This window comes from Phascolarctos cinereus, unplaced genomic scaffold (genome assembly GCF_003287225.1).
Source record: "Phascolarctos cinereus isolate Bilbo 61053 unplaced genomic scaffold, phaCin_HiC Scaffold_4;HRSCAF=312, whole genome shotgun sequence".
NCBI classification, from domain to species: domain Eukaryota; kingdom Metazoa; phylum Chordata; class Mammalia; order Diprotodontia; family Phascolarctidae; genus Phascolarctos; species Phascolarctos cinereus.
In genome coordinates this window covers 59,264,005-59,280,813 of record NW_027555847.1, presented here as the reverse complement: position 1 = coordinate 59,280,813, position 16,809 = coordinate 59,264,005, and the positions used below count along the sequence as shown (strand labels likewise).

Below are 16,809 nucleotides of genomic sequence, written 5' to 3'. Positions count from 1 at the left end.
CCTTTCCTAGGTTCTTCCTCTCTGGTGTTTCTCTTTGCAGGGTGATTTGCATTTTTAAACCGGCTCAAGTCTCCCTTCCTACAAGAAATCTTCCAAACGGTTTTGAGGCCTCTTGATCTCTCCACACGTAATTCCAGGCTGCCTCTGAGTGTTCTTTAATGATTTCTGAGTCTGGTTCATCCAAATCAGCTGCAAAAGCTGGATCTCCCCATAATCTTGCTTAGGATTGTTTACGTGATAGTTCAATTCTTTTAAAAACAAATGTTATTTATGCCTTTTATTTTCCCATCACAGTCTTTCTAGAATATTGCCACCCCTACATCACCAAATGGGTCTTCTCTTGTAACAGAAAAAGAGATAAGCAAAAAGAACTGACGTAGTCACCACATCTAACAGAGTATACAATGTTCCACACCCATAGCCACCCCCCTCTCTATCAAAAGAAGGGTAGCACTTCCTCCTCCCTTTTCTGGGGTTGTTGAGGTCAGAGTTGGGAGAGCTAGTTCAGGTGTGAAAGAATTCACTTAGACCTTCTTTGTAGCCATTGGTGATGAGTTCATGGTGGACCCCAAGAATGTTGGGGTGACACCTGAAATGATGAGGAATAGGGCGGGTCCTAGTGTCTGGAAAGAATTCCCTCAGCCTCCAGGTTAAAGAAAGGCATTTATTGGGGTGATGCACCCCAGCGGCCTGCTCCCCATGAGGCAAAGCCCCAGTGAGCTCTATTCCACGTGGGAGGCAGAGCATAGGCCGCAGGCCCTGCTCCCCTAAGGGAGAGAGCGGCTCCTGCTTCCCATGGGAGGCAAAGGCAGTTAGCTGAATCAAAGGTATGGTTTAAATACAATTTTATAGAATAGAGAGAAGGGGACAAGAGAATGAGAGGAGCAGCTAGTCCAGAGGTGGGGAAGAGTTGTTCTGGAATTCAGGGTGCTTTGTGAAAGCACACAGATAAGTCCTTGGGGGGGCCTTCAATGCCTAGTCTTCTTCCATCACTTTTCTGCCTCTTATCTCCTATCTCACGGGCTGCTTGCTCCATCCTCCTCAAGCACTTCTTTCTACCTCATCAGAGCCAAGATTGATCCTTACAGCTATTGCACATCTAGTTTCACTTTTGTATTCTTTTCATTTATGGTATCCTTGTCTTTGGATAAGCGATTCCCTTTGTTGTGCTAACAGTCTGCAGCAGTTCATGCCAGCTGGTGGTGCAGTGAATAGAGTGTTGGGCCTGGAGTCAGGAAGGCCTGAGTTCAAATCCAGCCTCAGACACTTACTAGCTGTGTGACCCTAGCCAAGTCATTAACTCTGCTTGCCTCAGTTTCTTCAACTGTCAAATGAGCTGGAAAAGGAAATGGCAAACCACCCCAGTATCTTTACCAAGAAAACCCCAAATGGGGTCATGAGGAGTCAGACAAGACTGAAACAATTGAACAACAAAAAATGACCTGAATTGAGTGCTATACTAATGTAAGAGAGACAGCATATTGCAACAATTAGAAAAGTGGCCTCAAAACCTGGTAAACCTGGGTTCAAGTACCACTGGTGACATATTCTGGCTCTGTGACTTGGGAAAGTCACCAGAACCTCTCAGTACCCCAAGCATTTCTCTAACAGTGTAAGTTACATTGGAGGAGGATGTATCCTCACCTGGCAGTTCCCATTATCAATGGAATAAGAGGTCCAGTCCTATCCCTACGATTCTTTGTCAATGTTCTTTTCATTATAATATGATTAAAAAGCTTCCAGGAAGATCCCTCCCCTCCCCACCCCAGTCATGCTGCCTAAAATTCCAACATTAGAAATTACTTTCCTTTGGTTAAGCATTGATCCCCTCCTTGGATATTCTCTAAACTATCCTAAGAGGAGTGACCTAAAAATCGATCCCATTTCTACTATATTTTTAAGGCCTATGGAGCACTTTCCTCTTCTTATCCTCATTCAACAGATGAGGAAATTGAGGCACAGAGAGATTAAATGACTTGCCCACTGTTCCCTAAGTTGGGTCTCCTGAATCTATAGCCAGCTATCTTTCTTCCACACCATGACTCCTATCAAAGTTATTGATATCTTAGTATGAATTATTGTCTCTTTTTGCATGCTTAGCATAATGCCTGGCACATAGTACATGCTTAATAAAATTGATTGATTGATTTCGTTGATTCTTTCTATGAAAAGAAGAGGCAGAGGAAAGTAAGAAGACATTAGGGGAAGAGTCAATATAGAAAGAGGTGGAGAAAAGGGCATAGAATATGGGCAATGAAAATATTTTGCCCCAGTGTATCTCTACTGACCATTATAGCCAAAGTGCTATCTCTACCATCAATCCCTAAAATATCTGACCCTGACCTGCTGGAAAACTAGAAAAGAGTGCAGTGAAAAATGGGTTTATGGGTGGAGTGGAGCTGAATCCAGAAGCACATCGAGGTCAGTTAGGAACAGAAACACCATGGCAAATACTGAAATCCCAGCAGATTCAAAATCCACCCAAAGTTCAGGAGCAAAAATCTTCCTTGGTAGCTAGTCAGTGCAATCTGGACTGTCAGCAGATAGTCACCAAATGGATTATTCTGAAATGGCGTGAGGTGGAAAAATCGATAATAAAAATTTCCCCTGAGCACTGGTGTGTCATTTCAGTCTGGTGCAGATGTAGATGTAGGAAGCCCCAGGGATGCATTCAAGAGACTCAGACATGAAGTCAGGGATAAAAATGATCTGACACGTAAAGAAACAATTGAATTAATGCCCAGTCTTTCTAAAATAGATCACAGCCAGCAGGGCAGTTTGGTTTGTGTGCCCCTAAGCCATGATGAAGAAGGAAACATCTTGAATAAGAGAAGTCTGATAGGAGGCACTAAAGCTTTTGGCGAGTAGGGATACAGAGTTGAACAGTAAGACTTATTGAGACTGTGCCACTGATGATGGCAAAGCACGCCAGAAAATACCTGTTGAGGCAGATTTCTTATATGCATATTCTATAGGACTGGGCTACTATTCTTGGAGAAATTCAAAGGATGGGTCCCAGGGTTATCCAGTCTCTTTTCACAATGCTGAAACTATATGCTCACAGCCTTGAGCTCACGCAAATCCTTACCCAAGTCATTTGGAATGTTGCCCCAGAATTGGAATATTACTCCTTAGATGTTGCCTTTCATGCAAAGAAGCAGGTGCCATGAATTATGTCCATTCTTATTAGGAAACTACATTTTTTTTCCACTAAGAAAAATCCATGCATTTTAATTTTTATACCAAGCCAGTGGTTGATAGGATAGGTCTATGGACTACATTTCCATGCTAATGTAAATCTTAACACCTTGAGCCTCTTAGAATTCCCTGGAGAAGAGGGGAGGGAAGGGGTGTGAAATCCCCATTTTTCACATTTAATAGAGCTAGTACACGGCTATTTCAAATTCAGGTAGTTGAAGTGGAATCTAATTAGGTGTTAACATGCTGAATTTGTAAAGAAAAAGTGGATAATGGCATTTGTTATAAGAAAAAAACTTGCAGCTTAAAAACTTTAAGAATAATTAGAGATTTAATTGGATACAACACTTTTTAGTGACATATCATGGGTTTTGAAGGTGTTATGGAAAAATTGATGCATTTTAAAAATATATTTTTACTCACGACAGGCAGCATGGCATAGTAGATAAAAGGATGGCCTTGCAGTCTGAGTCAGTCCCATCTCACCGACACTAGTTATGTGACTATGGACAAGTCACCTGACATCTAGGTGTTCAGGTAATGAACCCACTGTAAGTTTTAGTTTCATTTAAGATCAGCTTAAGTGGAGTGAATTTCCATACTGGGAATTCCCCAGACAGATGGAATCACTCATCCAGACCCAAAATTTTCAACTGAGTTTATAAAATTATGCATTCAATTTTTGTCAAACTACAGAAAGTTAGGATAATGCTTTCTGGAACTCTGATAGAATTGATGGCATTGCTACAGGCTAGCTGTGGCAGGCTTCCCCTCACAAAATTTATATTTGGAAATAAGTGAGATCTATAGATGAGGTTTTCTTAACATTTACATTAAAATTCTTTTTTTACATCCTGAACATAAAAGGGACATAAAGCTAGGGCTATTTATTTGTGAAATAAAAATAATTTTGAATATTTAATTTGTTTTTGTTTTTGTTTTTAGGCAATTGGGGTTAAGTGACTTGCCCAGGGTCACACAGCTAGGAGGTGTCAAGTGTTTGGTCCGAGGCTGGATTTGAACTCAGGTCCTCCTGACTTCAGGGCCAGTGCGCTATCCACTGCTCCACCTAACTTCCCCTTGAATATTTAATTTGGAAACTAGAATTCTATTTGGGAGAAAATGTGAGTAAAAATTCAAGGTCATCTATGAGCCATTTCTAATAGTAAAGGGCAAGTGGGATTGCAGAGCCAACAGGTAGCTTATTCACTAGTGTAAGAGCAGTGCTTATTCCAACGAAGATCAAATGGGCTCCCTTTATATGCAAGCAGAATGGTGTCTAAGCAGACATTATGGGAAAAAACTGCGCACAATTTGAATTGATGAGATGCTGTAGGGAAACCACTTAAAGATGTGTGTGTGTGTGTGTGTGTGTGTACATATATACACATACACATACATATGTTTGTGTATATTACAGTATATATACACATGTGTATATATCTGTGTATGTGTGTATACACATGCATACATATATACCACATACAAAAATACATACACATATACACACACACATACATAATACATACATATCCATCTCTATCAGTGAAAGAGAAAACACTGGGGACCTGATCAGCTTGGCACGTAGCAGTCAGAAAGGCATGATTTCTTTCCTCAATGGAGACTGTCTGAAGCAGGAACACAAACTAAAGCTTCAGACCAGGGCAGGCTTGAACAGAATGGTGTTGGTCACAGTGTCTTCAAGAAAACACTGAGCAGGCTTCAAGTCCAGAGACTGAAATCAAACTTCCACAAGGTCAAAATTTTTCAAAGGTGACTGATGATAAATCAAAATATTGGCATCCTTTGTTGAAAAAAAATCTGCATATATTATTTGCTGTGACATTTATAATCATAAGAGAATAATAGCAAAATTAGATTCTTCTTTCTGAGACTTTCAGTGGATTTACTGAACATAGATTTCCTAAAAGAGAATTTTTGAGCTGGAAGGAACCTCAAGAGATAATAAAATCATAGCTCTCTAGCTGAAGGGGACCTCAGAGGAAAGTTGGATTTGAGAGTCATCTGGGTGGTTGCCTTCAGGTGACTGGTGGTATTTGGATCATGGCAGTGTGATCTAGTGGGTTTGAATTCTGGTCTTGACACTTAGTAGCTTCACAACCATGAGCAAATCACTTTATCTTATGGGTGTCAGTTTCCCCACTTGTTAGATGGATCCTACCTATCTCACAGAATTGTTGTGAGGAAAGCACGTGGCAAATTACATGTTTTTTATAAATGTTAAGACGTCCCCATTCCTAGGGACCTTTGCATTATCTTATGGGATTTTAATATACAGCTCGATTTTTCTCTTGAAGCTTGAAGCATCTTGGTATTTGACACAGATTGTTTTCTCCAGCCAAACACTGTCCTCACCTGAGCGGGTAGCCCAGCCTCACAGTGCTCAAAAGGTGTGCCAGAGTGAAGGTCTTTGCCTTCCTTCTCTGGGACTTCAGATCATTCTTTCTCCCTCAAACTAGGTTATGTGACAGCCTGGAAAAGGCAGGCCAATTTCCCTGCCTGGATTCAGACAGCCTAGGAGGAGTTGGGAGTCTCTGACACTGAATTGATACGTGGTCTTGGTTGACTGTTTTCACTCTGTGGAGTCGATTTCCTCACCTGTACAACAGGGGCTGGACTAGATCAGCGGTTCTTCAATCACTGATAGATTTCAGGGGGCGATGTAAAATTCAACTTGGATGGGAAAAATTATACCTTCATTTTTATTGACCTTTTTTTATGACCCTATGAATTTTATTTTGTGCATATAAAAACATTATTTTGAGACAGAGTCCATTGGTTTCCCCAGACTGCCAAAGAGGACTAGAACACACACATACAAAACTAAAACTAAGAATTCCTGGACTAGGTCAGAGTCTGTAGAGTGCTGTAGGGTGACCTGAATCAGATTAAAATGCAATTGGTAAATATTTAACACAATAAACAAAAATAAAATAGAATACCGATAACGTAAAAATGTGGATTTCTAAGTCAATATATGGCCCCCTTTCTCTTTGAGTTTGACACCATTGGAATAAATGATGGCTGGGCCCCTTATTCTAAAGTTCTATGATGTCTGTGAGTCTCTGTTTCTTCATCTGTGAAATGGGTATCAGGATTTTTTAACTAGAATGTGCTCTTAAATATTTTTGTTGTTGTTTAGTCATTTCAGTTATGTCTGACTCTTCCTTGACCCCATTTGGGGTTTTCTTGGCAAAGATACTAGAGTGGTTTGCCATTTCCTTTTCCAGCTCATTTTACAGATGAGGAAACTGAGGCAAACAAGATTAAGTGACTTGCCCAGGGTCACACAGCCAGTAAGTATCTAAGGCCAGATATGAACTCAAGAAGATGAGTCTTCCTGACTCCAGGTCCAGCATTCTGTGCACTATGGCCCCACCTAGTTTAAGGTTAAGTAACTTGCCAACTAAAGAGGCAATTGTGATATGGGGGGGAAAAAGTATTGAATTTGGAGTGAGACCTGGGTTTAATTCTGACTGGTTCTGGCTAGTATGTGACTTTGGGCAGTTCTTATCACCACTCTGAACCCCAGTTTCTCCCTCTGCAAAAAGAATAACTGTATTACATTCTTTACCAGGATGTTTTGAAGATCAAATGAAATCATGTAAAATACAATGCTTTATTATTACCTAAGGCTGAGATTTGATTCCAGGTTCTTGGAATCTAAATTTTTCCACTAATTCTTCCCTTCTGGGACTTCCTTCTTCTGTTTAGGGAAACTGGAAAGTCATTCAGGGGTTCTTAACCTGAGATCCATGAACTAGCCAGAAAATATTTGGATGACTGTATTTCAATATGGTTTTTATAGTTTCATAATGTATAGTTTTATAGTTTTAACATAGGTTTCCTTTGTTTTTTTTAATTTAATATATTTTATTTTTTCCCCCAATTACATGTTAAATGTAGATATCCTTTGTAATCCTACAGATAGGGTGTCTCAACTACAGTAAGACTTTTAGGACACTTTGTATTTTATTTTACACTTTTAAAAACAGCATTCCGGGAAAGGGTTCGTTGGCTTCCTCTGACTGCCAAAGGAGTCTGTAACACAAAAAAAGTTAAGAAGCCCTACTGTAGACTGTTCCCTCTAGTGGTACTATTCCTTTCTTCCAATCAGAAAAGACCCTGGTCCCAAATCTCCCAGGCACTTGGCCAATCAGGAAAAAAGGGATTTCCCTAAACAATGCTCTGGGCGTGGCTTCCTTCCAGATAGAACTGAGCAGGGTTAGGAAAACACAGGACTTGGTTTGATTTTCTTTCAAAGCAACAGTTGAAAGATGACATATTTTGAACAGCTTGTTGGAATGAGCCTTCCGGAAACATTGTGAATCCATGAAAAGAGCACCTGCCAGGGAGGCACAAGAGACTTGGGTACTGGTATAACAATAACTTGCTGAGCGACCTTTGGAAAGTTTTTCCGAGCCTCCAATTCCTTATCTTTAAAAACAAAGATCTGGACTAGAAGACTGCAAAGGTGTCTGAATAGGGAAGTAGAATGATACAGGAGAAAGAACGTGCATCTCGGAGTCTTCGATTCCAGGCTTTGCTTTTACTTCTGTTCTGTATCTGCTGTCAAAAGAACTGGGTTTAAATCCTGGCTCTGGGACTTACCACCCATTGGATGGAGCACTGAAGCCTTTTGGGCCTCAGTTTCCTACTCTACAAAATGAGGAGCTTGGGAGGGGAGAGGGGATGATTGCTCAGGTCCCTTCCAGATCAGAGGCAGTGGGCATATTGTAAAGACTATTAGATATAAATTTAAATCTTATCTGCAGAGTGTGGGCAAATCACTTCCCCTCTCTCAATCCATTTCATCTATAAAATAGGGATCAAAATATTTATAAAAACTGCCTCGTAGAATTGTTGTGAGGAAAGAGCTTTGTAAACCTTAAATCTTGATTTGAATTTGTGTTGATACTGCAATACTGGTAGGTAGAGAAGTGTATAGATGAAGCCAAAGAGCTTTATATTTAGCTTTTTTTTTTCCCAGATCCTGCCTCTGACCCTTACTGGTTGTATGATTCTACGCTGACTCACTCAACCTTTCCATACCCCAGAGAACTAAAACTTTAAGATGCAGACTGGTATTGGCAGGACTTTCCTCACCAGGAATCCTCTTGTATCATTTCTGTTCCTGTTCAGTCATACCTGACTCTTTACAACCCCGTTTGGGGTTTTCTTGGCAAAGATACTGCAGTGGTTTGCCATTTCCTTCTCCAGCTCATTTTACAGGTGAGAAAACTGAGACAGAGTTAAGTGACTTGCCCAGCATCATACGGTATGTGTCTGAGGCAGAATTAGAACTCAGTCCTCCCGACTCTAGTCTCAGCTGCTCTATCCACTGTGCCACCTAGCTGGTTCTCAAAATTTTTTTTTTACATCCAGCATCCCTTTGTATGCTTAAAAATTGTTGAGGACCCCTAAGAAGTTTTGTGTATGTGGGTTATATCCATCAATATTAGAAATTAAAGCATTTTTGCATTATTATAAAAATAGTTTTGACCTCACAGACCTCCTGAAAGGGTTTCTGGGACCATAAAGGTCTTGGTTTAAGAGCTATTGCTCTATACCAACGGCCTTTTAGGTCCAGACCAAACAAAATAAAAATGCACGCATGAGAAGGAGCTCACATACTCATCCTCTCAGGGATATGTGAATGAAAATATGAAAAACCACTCAGCCTTTGAGCGGGCTATTATGGCCTTGTAAGGATGGCACACACACCTACAGGGACATAATGCAAATCCCTGCCCGGAAGAATGGGAGTGAAGGTGAGAAAGTGCTCTGGGAACATAAGAAAGGGGTCCATTTTCTTCTGGGTCAAAGTAAGAGGGAGGGGGGAAAACTTCGAGGAGGCAACTGAACTGAATCTCAAAGGAAAAGGCTTTCAGAAGACAGGAATCAGAGAATTCAGGGATAGAAGTCACCTTGTAGTTGTTACAAAAGCTCCATTTTATAAATGAGAAAACTGAGCCTCAGAGAGGGGCCTTGAACTTTGGTTTTCTAACTCCAAATCCAATCTATTTCCATTACAACAAAGTCAAGCACTTGTTTCTTTGGCTTGGCAGTGGAAAGGACAGAAGTCATAGCGTTGGGAATCTGGGAACCGGGAGGAGCTCTTTCCTCACCGCCTCCTCCGCCTTCCGACTACGCGCTTCTCCCAGGCAGCCGAGGAGAAAACCCCCAAAGTAGAGAGTGAATCCTAGAGATGGGTCTGGGGTCAAGAGACTGGGGCAGCGGCGGCATCTGGACTCACCTGTAGGACAACAGTGGGCCGGGGAGTTGACGTCTCCTGCGGGGCAGCCGCCGGGATCAGGGGTCCAAGGCTGCCAGAGAACACTGCCACTGCCGCAGACGGGGTCCTCACTCCAGAGAGCCCCGAAGTGCCTTTTCACGGGCTGCGCAGGGAGCAGCCGATGGGCTGGCAAAGGGGAGGTGGGTGGCTGGGGGTGGGGGTGGAGGTGGAGTCTATTTATAAACGCTGCAATGCCAGCGGGAGTTCCAGGCTCCTTTTATAGGTAGTTAAATCTTAACCTTAGAAGAAGGACGCCGCTGAACTCCGGGGAGAAACGGAGATCTTTCCTGTCTTTTCTTTTTCTTCTTTTTCCCTCGAGGGAATAGAGGGGTAGAATTAGGGATCCAGGGGCAGAGGAAAGGGAGAATATGAAAACAGCCCTGGTTTTGGAGCCAGAAGTCTCAGCTCAGCCAGTCACCAGCAAGCCCTGGATTCACTAGACAAGGCGACATTGGGCAAATCATTTTCCACTCTGGGACTCCCTTGAACTAAATAACATTCCAGTCCTGAATTTCAGAATAGCAGGCTGCCACCAATTCTCCGTGCCCTTCACTTCTACCCATTCTCTCTCTGCTCCCCACCTTAGGGGACCGAGCACATCATCCTAAATCTCATCATAGCATCGAATTTATACAGGTTGTCCCAAAAGTCTTAGTGCCGTTTTAAAGCTAATAGTTTAAAAACTAAAACTTAAAGCTAATAGCTTTTAAAAAACGGTCCTAATGATGGGGGCGGGGCCCAAGCCAAGATCTTCGCCCTTTGCCCCAAAGGGAATCTGACTCACAGGCCCCAGACCCTCATCTCCCTTGAAAGCCCTAGCTTACCTTTAGATCTTATTCAGATGCACCTGCGACCCTTGCCCTGAATAGAATCTGGCTCCTGTTTGTCTACGGACCCAGAAAACCCTTAAACCTTCAACTTTCCTAATCGATTCCCCTCATCTCCCTTTGAAAGCCTTAGGCTCCCTTTTGTCTATGAGGCCCCAGAAAGGCCTTCCTTCATCTCCTTTTGAAAGTCCTGGCCCCACCTTGGTTTTGTGCAGATGCCTTTCAAACTTCTGCCTTCCTGTTCCCTCCATTATCTATTCCCATTGTCTGTTCAATCTCTCTGACCTCCCCAATTAGAATTCTTACCTAGACTCATTTCCCAACCCCCTTCTCTGGCCACCCAAAGTTACTTTAGTATTTAAGATCCACCTTGGCCCTCATTCAGATGCTGAGAATCTCATGCTCAAAAGGCTGAGAACCTCTCATGCCCGCTCGTCTTTATGGGGCGTCACCCGGCTGAGAATCTCTCGTGCCCCAAAGGCTGAGCCTTTCTCATGCCCGCCTGTCCTTATGGGCGTCACCTGGTCAATGTGATTTATCACTAATAAACTTTTCCTCTGGCTGAAGAAGATTTGAGTTGAATTCATTCAGCAGGGCCTGGTACCACGATCTTGGGGTCCCGGCACCCCAAAACCCCTAGACCTCTTCACTTGGACTTTGGTACAACCGGTTTAACATTTGAAAGTCTTGTAAAGGGTGTTCCTCCCAAGCAACCCAGTGAGATAGGCTTAGCACCGAGCCTGACACATAGTAGGTGCTTAATAAATGTTTATTGATTGATTAAAATGTTATTCTTATTTTATAGATGAGGAAATTAAGGTCCAGCAAAGATGAATATCATGTTGAACATCACACAGTTAGTAGAGTTGTGCATTTTCCTCTGACTCCAAATCTTCTCCCTAACTGCAAAGCTAACTCCAGTGGAGTATAATGATTTTTTTCCTGTACTAGTCAGGAAACTTGGGTTTGAGTGGTAGAAAAAATTGGAGTCTGAAGAGACCTACATTTGAATCTGCCCTCCAACGCTTTCTGGTTCCATGACTATGGACAAAGTCACTTAACCTTTCGGAGCCTCAGTGGCCTCATCTGTAAAATGGGAATAATAATATATGCTGAATTATCTCACAGGTGGGATTTCAGTATCGGTCTTGGTGACTCTCAAGTCCTAACATTTTTTAAGTGTTATTTTTTGCATCATCCCTTTCTAACGCATCTGCTCCTCCCCCCATCCCTTGAAAAAAAGGGGTATATTTAAGCAAAACACAAGAACATTTTTCCGTATCTGACAATATACTGTGTATTCCATTTTGTTAAAAAAAATGTTTAACACAGTTATGGCACATAGTAGGCACTATTTAAATGTTTATTCCCTTCCCCCTCACTTCCAAAGGGAGCAGGTATGTTTCGCCATCAGTCCTCTGGAATGAAAATTGATCAATATATTGATCAGAGTTCAGATACTGTTTCAATGTTGTTTTCCTCTTACACAGAGGTGTGCAGAGATGGTGGCCACCCACCTAGCCCCGTCTGGCCCATCCCCCATGCCACCCAAAGCAGAGATTTTACTGTTGTGGTTATTGTGTAAGTTATTCTCTTGGTGCTGCTCACTTCACTCTGCATGTCTGAAACTTACCCTTGCTTGGCACTGTCAGCATCAGCATCATTATCATTATTACTTTGAGTCCTTAGCCTGCTCTTAACTCAGTGTGCACCATTAGATAAATCATTTTACCCTCTCAGGGCCACAATTTCCATATTTATCAGATGGGGATAATAACACCTCTCCAAACTGTTTCACAGGGTTGTGAGAATCAAGTAATACAATGAAAGTGAAAATGCTTTTAAATGCTACCCAAATGTGAGGTGATATTATTCAGACCTTGGAACTTCCTGGTCTGAATTCTTGCAAATTGACAGATACTTTAACATAGCAAGTACTTTACATCTATCAAGTCATTTAATAACTCACAACCAAATAACGTGAGTACAGCAGATGTTATTTTCTCCATTTCATAAAAAGGGAAACTGAGGCACAGAGAGGAGTCAGTGATTTGCCTCAAATCATGTGTCTTGTGCTTTTTCTGTTATACCAGGTGGCCTATTCTATGGCATTTATCCAATAATAACTGGTGTTATAGTCATTTGTTTTCTTATCTTATCCTCATTCCTACATTCCAAGCTTCTAACAGGGGTGGGGAAACTGTGGCGTTCTAGGTCCTCAGGTGCAGCCTTTTGACTGAGTCCAAGGTTTACAGAACAAATCCTTTTATTAAAGGGATTTGTTCTATGAAGTTTGGATTCAGGGCTTTGTACTGAACTCAGCAAAGACTAGTAATTTTTTTCATAGTACCACATGATTGAGAGCTAGAATTAACTTAAGCAATCATCTGGGGAAAGCATCGGGGTCTGGTGAACAAATCCTAAGTGTGGAATCTCAGGAAAGACCTAGGTTCAAACCCTGGTTCCATTACTCACCAGCAGTGTGACTATGGGCAAAACACTTGAGTCTCAGTCTCCTCATCTGTGAGAAGGGAATGATGATATCTTTAGCACCTACCTCACAGGGTTGTCAAGGGACTCCAATCAGAAGCTTTGCAAACTTGCATGTCAGTTATTATTAGGACTGCTCTCTTATTTTAAAGATGGAGATGTTGGAGCCTCCACCAGTAATTGGAGCCTCCAGTAATTGGGTAATTACTTGCCTAACTCAGACTGGAACTCAGACCTAATGGCTAAAACATGAATGCTTTTTCTTATACTCATGTTCCTGTGACCTCAGATTCTTCTGACTCCAGAGGAAAGAATCTAACAGCCCCGATACAGGGTTTAAACCTCAGAGCAAGGTAACTCAAACAAGTGAGCCATGATCCCATAATGCCAAGGCCTGCAAGACAGAATTGCTGGGTCCTTCTCCAACCCTCTTCCCCAACCAAAAAATGTAGTCCCCACACTAGCTCACCGGCAAATGACCCGCAGCTCTGGGGAAGCTGTCTGCAACAAAATGTTCAAGGTCAGATTTCCTGAGGAGGGTGGGAGGAACCAGATGAAAGGCAATCATTTGCTTCTCTCCCTGCCAGATCTCCACCTGACACTTATGAAACCCAACAGATGTCCCCGAATGATATCTGCCCCATCCAAGAGGGGATGAATTCTTGACACCCCTTTGAGTCGACAAATCTGGGATATATATTTTTTTCTGGGATTCCATTTGACAGCTGTCTACTTTCTGTCCACAGTTTGCCCCTGTATTCTTTTAGACAGCTGTCCACAGTTCACTCTTTTCAGTGCTTTCTGGTCTTCTGATTATATCTCAGAGAGTCTCTGTTACAATGCTCCTGAGCTTTAACACCCACTAAATCTTATAGGATCATAACAACATGGGATTTAGAGCTGGGAGGACATAAAGCTGGACTCAAACATCCTTATTTTATAGAGCAAAGGAATAGAGCTAGAAGGGACCTCAGGGGCTGTCTCAAACACCCCTCATTTTACAGATTTCAAAACTCAGATCCGTGGAGGTTAAATTACTTGCTCAAGGTCACACAAGTAATAAGCATCAGATGGGAGGTTTGAGCCCTGGTTTGTCTGACTCTCTAGCCAGTGTCATTACACTTCTTCAATTACAAGCCACCTGCATTGCAAGAAGAAAGGGCAATTTAGCCAGTAAATAGTAGAGTTAGGATTTAAACTAGAACTTAAGACTCCAGATCTAATTCTCTCTGCTACACTGGCTCCTCTTTCAATAAGGAAAATATAGTCAAACTGACCAGGTGTCTCTTAGGGCATCTAGGTGGTGCAGTGGAGAGAGAACTGGACGTGGAGATGGGAAAATCTGAGTTCAAATCCAGCCTCAGACACTTGCTGTGATCCTGGAGAAGTCACTTAACTGCTGCCAGCCTCAGTTTCTTCATCTGTAAAAATGGGTATAATAATAGCACTCACTTTCCAGGCTTGTTGTGAGGATCAACAAGATGACAGAGGTTAAGCTAAAAGGTGCTTTAAATGTTCTAGCTACTTTCTCTATTCCCATCACTACAACCCTATTTACAGGCACTTCCATCACTCATCTGGACTGTTACATCCTCATGTATCCAGAATTTAAGGCCCTCTGTACCCCCAAACTAGCACCACCTGACCTTTTCATCCTTAGCTCAGACTGGTCTCTTGCACACATTCTATACTCTAGCCAAGCCAGACAATCCTCTGTTCACAAACAGCTCCCAAAGTCTCCCTTTTCAACTCTGTAATTCCTGCTCAGGCCAGCTGAAGTTCCACTTCTTCCGTGAAGCTTACTTAGATTTTTCCTGGTTGGCAATGATTGACTTTTCTCCCTCAGCGCTCACCTAGTACTTGAGCTTTGCTTTGGATTCTGCGTGTTGAGTATTTGGCTTTGTGCCTCTGATGAATTTGTCTTGTAATGCTGTGTATGACACTGTGAAAAACGATTTTTCTTAGTAATCATTATCTTGGAAACTCAGAGCTTACTCATCCCCCTTTCTTTCACAGTCCTTCTTCAGAAGGACATTAAGATGCAATCTAAATGGGTCTATTCCTGCTCATTATGTGGCCTAGACAGTTCTGGGAGAATGTGGATTCCTCGCTATTGTTAAGACGGGTGATATGGAAATTGATGTCTCTTTGAACAGGATTGAGTGACCTGGGTCACGTACTGAAAGACCCTAATTTTAATATAGCCCACCTCCCAGAGTTGATTGGCATTCTTCAGGAACATCTACCCCTAAAACCCCAATGGGCCCAGTCTTGGATTGAACTCCCATGCAAAGCATGTCAAGCCCTCTTGAGAGAAATTAAACCATGGACACATGCACCCTCATTTTGTTTGTCTCTTTCTTAGAGCCGACTCTGTTCCAAACCGGGGTTCATGGGGGTTTGTGGAATTTTGGAGGGTTCACAAAAGGTGTCTTATCGCCTTGTTAAATGGTGAGAGCCTTGTAACCTGCGTGCCTTGGCTAAACCTTGTATTTTCCCCAATGCCTAGCACAATGTTTTGCACACAATAGGTTCTTAATACTGGGTTGTTTTTGGCTGCCAGTGAAAAAGAAGAGTGAACAAGGCAGTGGATAATTAATTTGTCTAGCTTTGAATACAGTCACTAGGGATGGAGGGGTGGGGGGACACCTTGGGCTACGGGGAGACCAGGTTTTTTTTTTTCCTCTTCCATTGTCTCAGTTTGATTCTGGAAAGAACCCAGGGAGGCCAGGATAGATCATCTCCCCAGCCTCTGAGTCAATTCTTCTTGAGAACTTCAGCTCTGCTTGGAATTCCTGCTCCTGGAGAGGGGAAGGGAACTGAAGATGAGTTATAGGTCACAGCTGGGTGCACTATAGAAACTGGTTCTCTGCCTAAAACATGGAGCGTAAGTGGAGAGGGCTTAGGGACTGAACCTATGCTTTCATTGGTATAGGGAAATTCCGGGTGAGGAAACCTCCCTTTACCTGTGTAGGTAGCCACTTTCTCTGCTATTTATGGTCTTAGCTGCTGAGACCAACAGTTCTTAAACCCTTTGCACTTTTAAAAATTATGAAAGACCCTGCCAAAATATTGTGTATCATATTCATTGACATTTACTAGATTAGAAATTTTGAAAGTCTTAGCATTATTTTGAAAATAGTTTTGACCTCAAGGACCTGCTGAAAGGGGATTAGGGACCCAGCAGTCCCAGACCACACTTTGAGGATGGCTGGTTTAATTGAGCATGAGTGGGATATTCCAACGTTCCCCTGGAATTTGTTCTTTAAGGGAAATGTTAAATCTATAGAGAGGCAGTTCAGGGTAGTGAAAATAGCCCTCAATTGGCAATCAGAGGATCTGAGTCTGAAGGCTAGCTTTGCTCTTGACTAGCTCTGAGACTATGGATAAGTCTCTTACAGGATCCTTAAAAAGCCAAAAAAAAGTCAACCCCATCATTTTACAGATTGTTGTTCAGTCATTTTTCGGTTATGTCCAATTCTTTGTGACCCTATTTGGGGTTTTCTCGGCAAAGATACTGGAGTGGTTTGCCATTTCATTTGCTTCTCCAGCCCATTTTACAGTTAAGGAAACTGAGGCAAATAGGGTTAAGTGACTTGCCCAGGGTCACATGGCTAGGAAGTGTCTGAGGCCAGATTTGAAGTCATGAAGATGAGTCTTCCTGATTCTAAGCCCAGTGTTCTATGTGTTAAGTGACTTGCACAATCACACAGTGACAGAGGCAGGATTTGAACCCATGTCCTCTCACACCAAATCCAAGGTTCTTTCTAGTCAGTTGGGCAGAAAGCACTTATTAAGTGCCAACTGTGTGCCAGGCACTGTGCTACATAAGCTTTGGGGATACAAGGAAAGGCAAAACACAGTCCCTGTTTTAAAGGAGCTCAGTCTAACAGGGGACGCAACATATGAACAACTATAAACAAATAAGTGGTCTACAGGATACATTAGAGATGATCTCTGAGGGAAGGCACTAGCATT

The 16,809-nt window shown here is 42.3% G+C and overlaps 1 protein-coding gene and 1 pseudogene across 1 annotated transcript in view; one reads left to right on the top strand and one right to left on the bottom strand.

Annotated features, from left to right (window-relative positions):
* The window catches only part of ALDH1L1 (aldehyde dehydrogenase 1 family member L1), a 77,305-nt gene extending 67,637 nt beyond the window's left edge, over nucleotides 1–9,668 (bottom strand). Inside the window, exon 1 of the mRNA XM_020981150.2 lies at nucleotides 9,476–9,668. The gene's annotated coding sequence lies outside the window, so the exon portion shown is untranslated. The remainder of the gene's footprint in view (nucleotides 1–9,475) is intronic.
* LOC110205021 (caspase-3 pseudogene) lies at nucleotides 2,444–3,266 on the top strand (annotated as a pseudogene).
* Nucleotides 9,669–16,809: the final 7,141 nt, after the last annotated feature.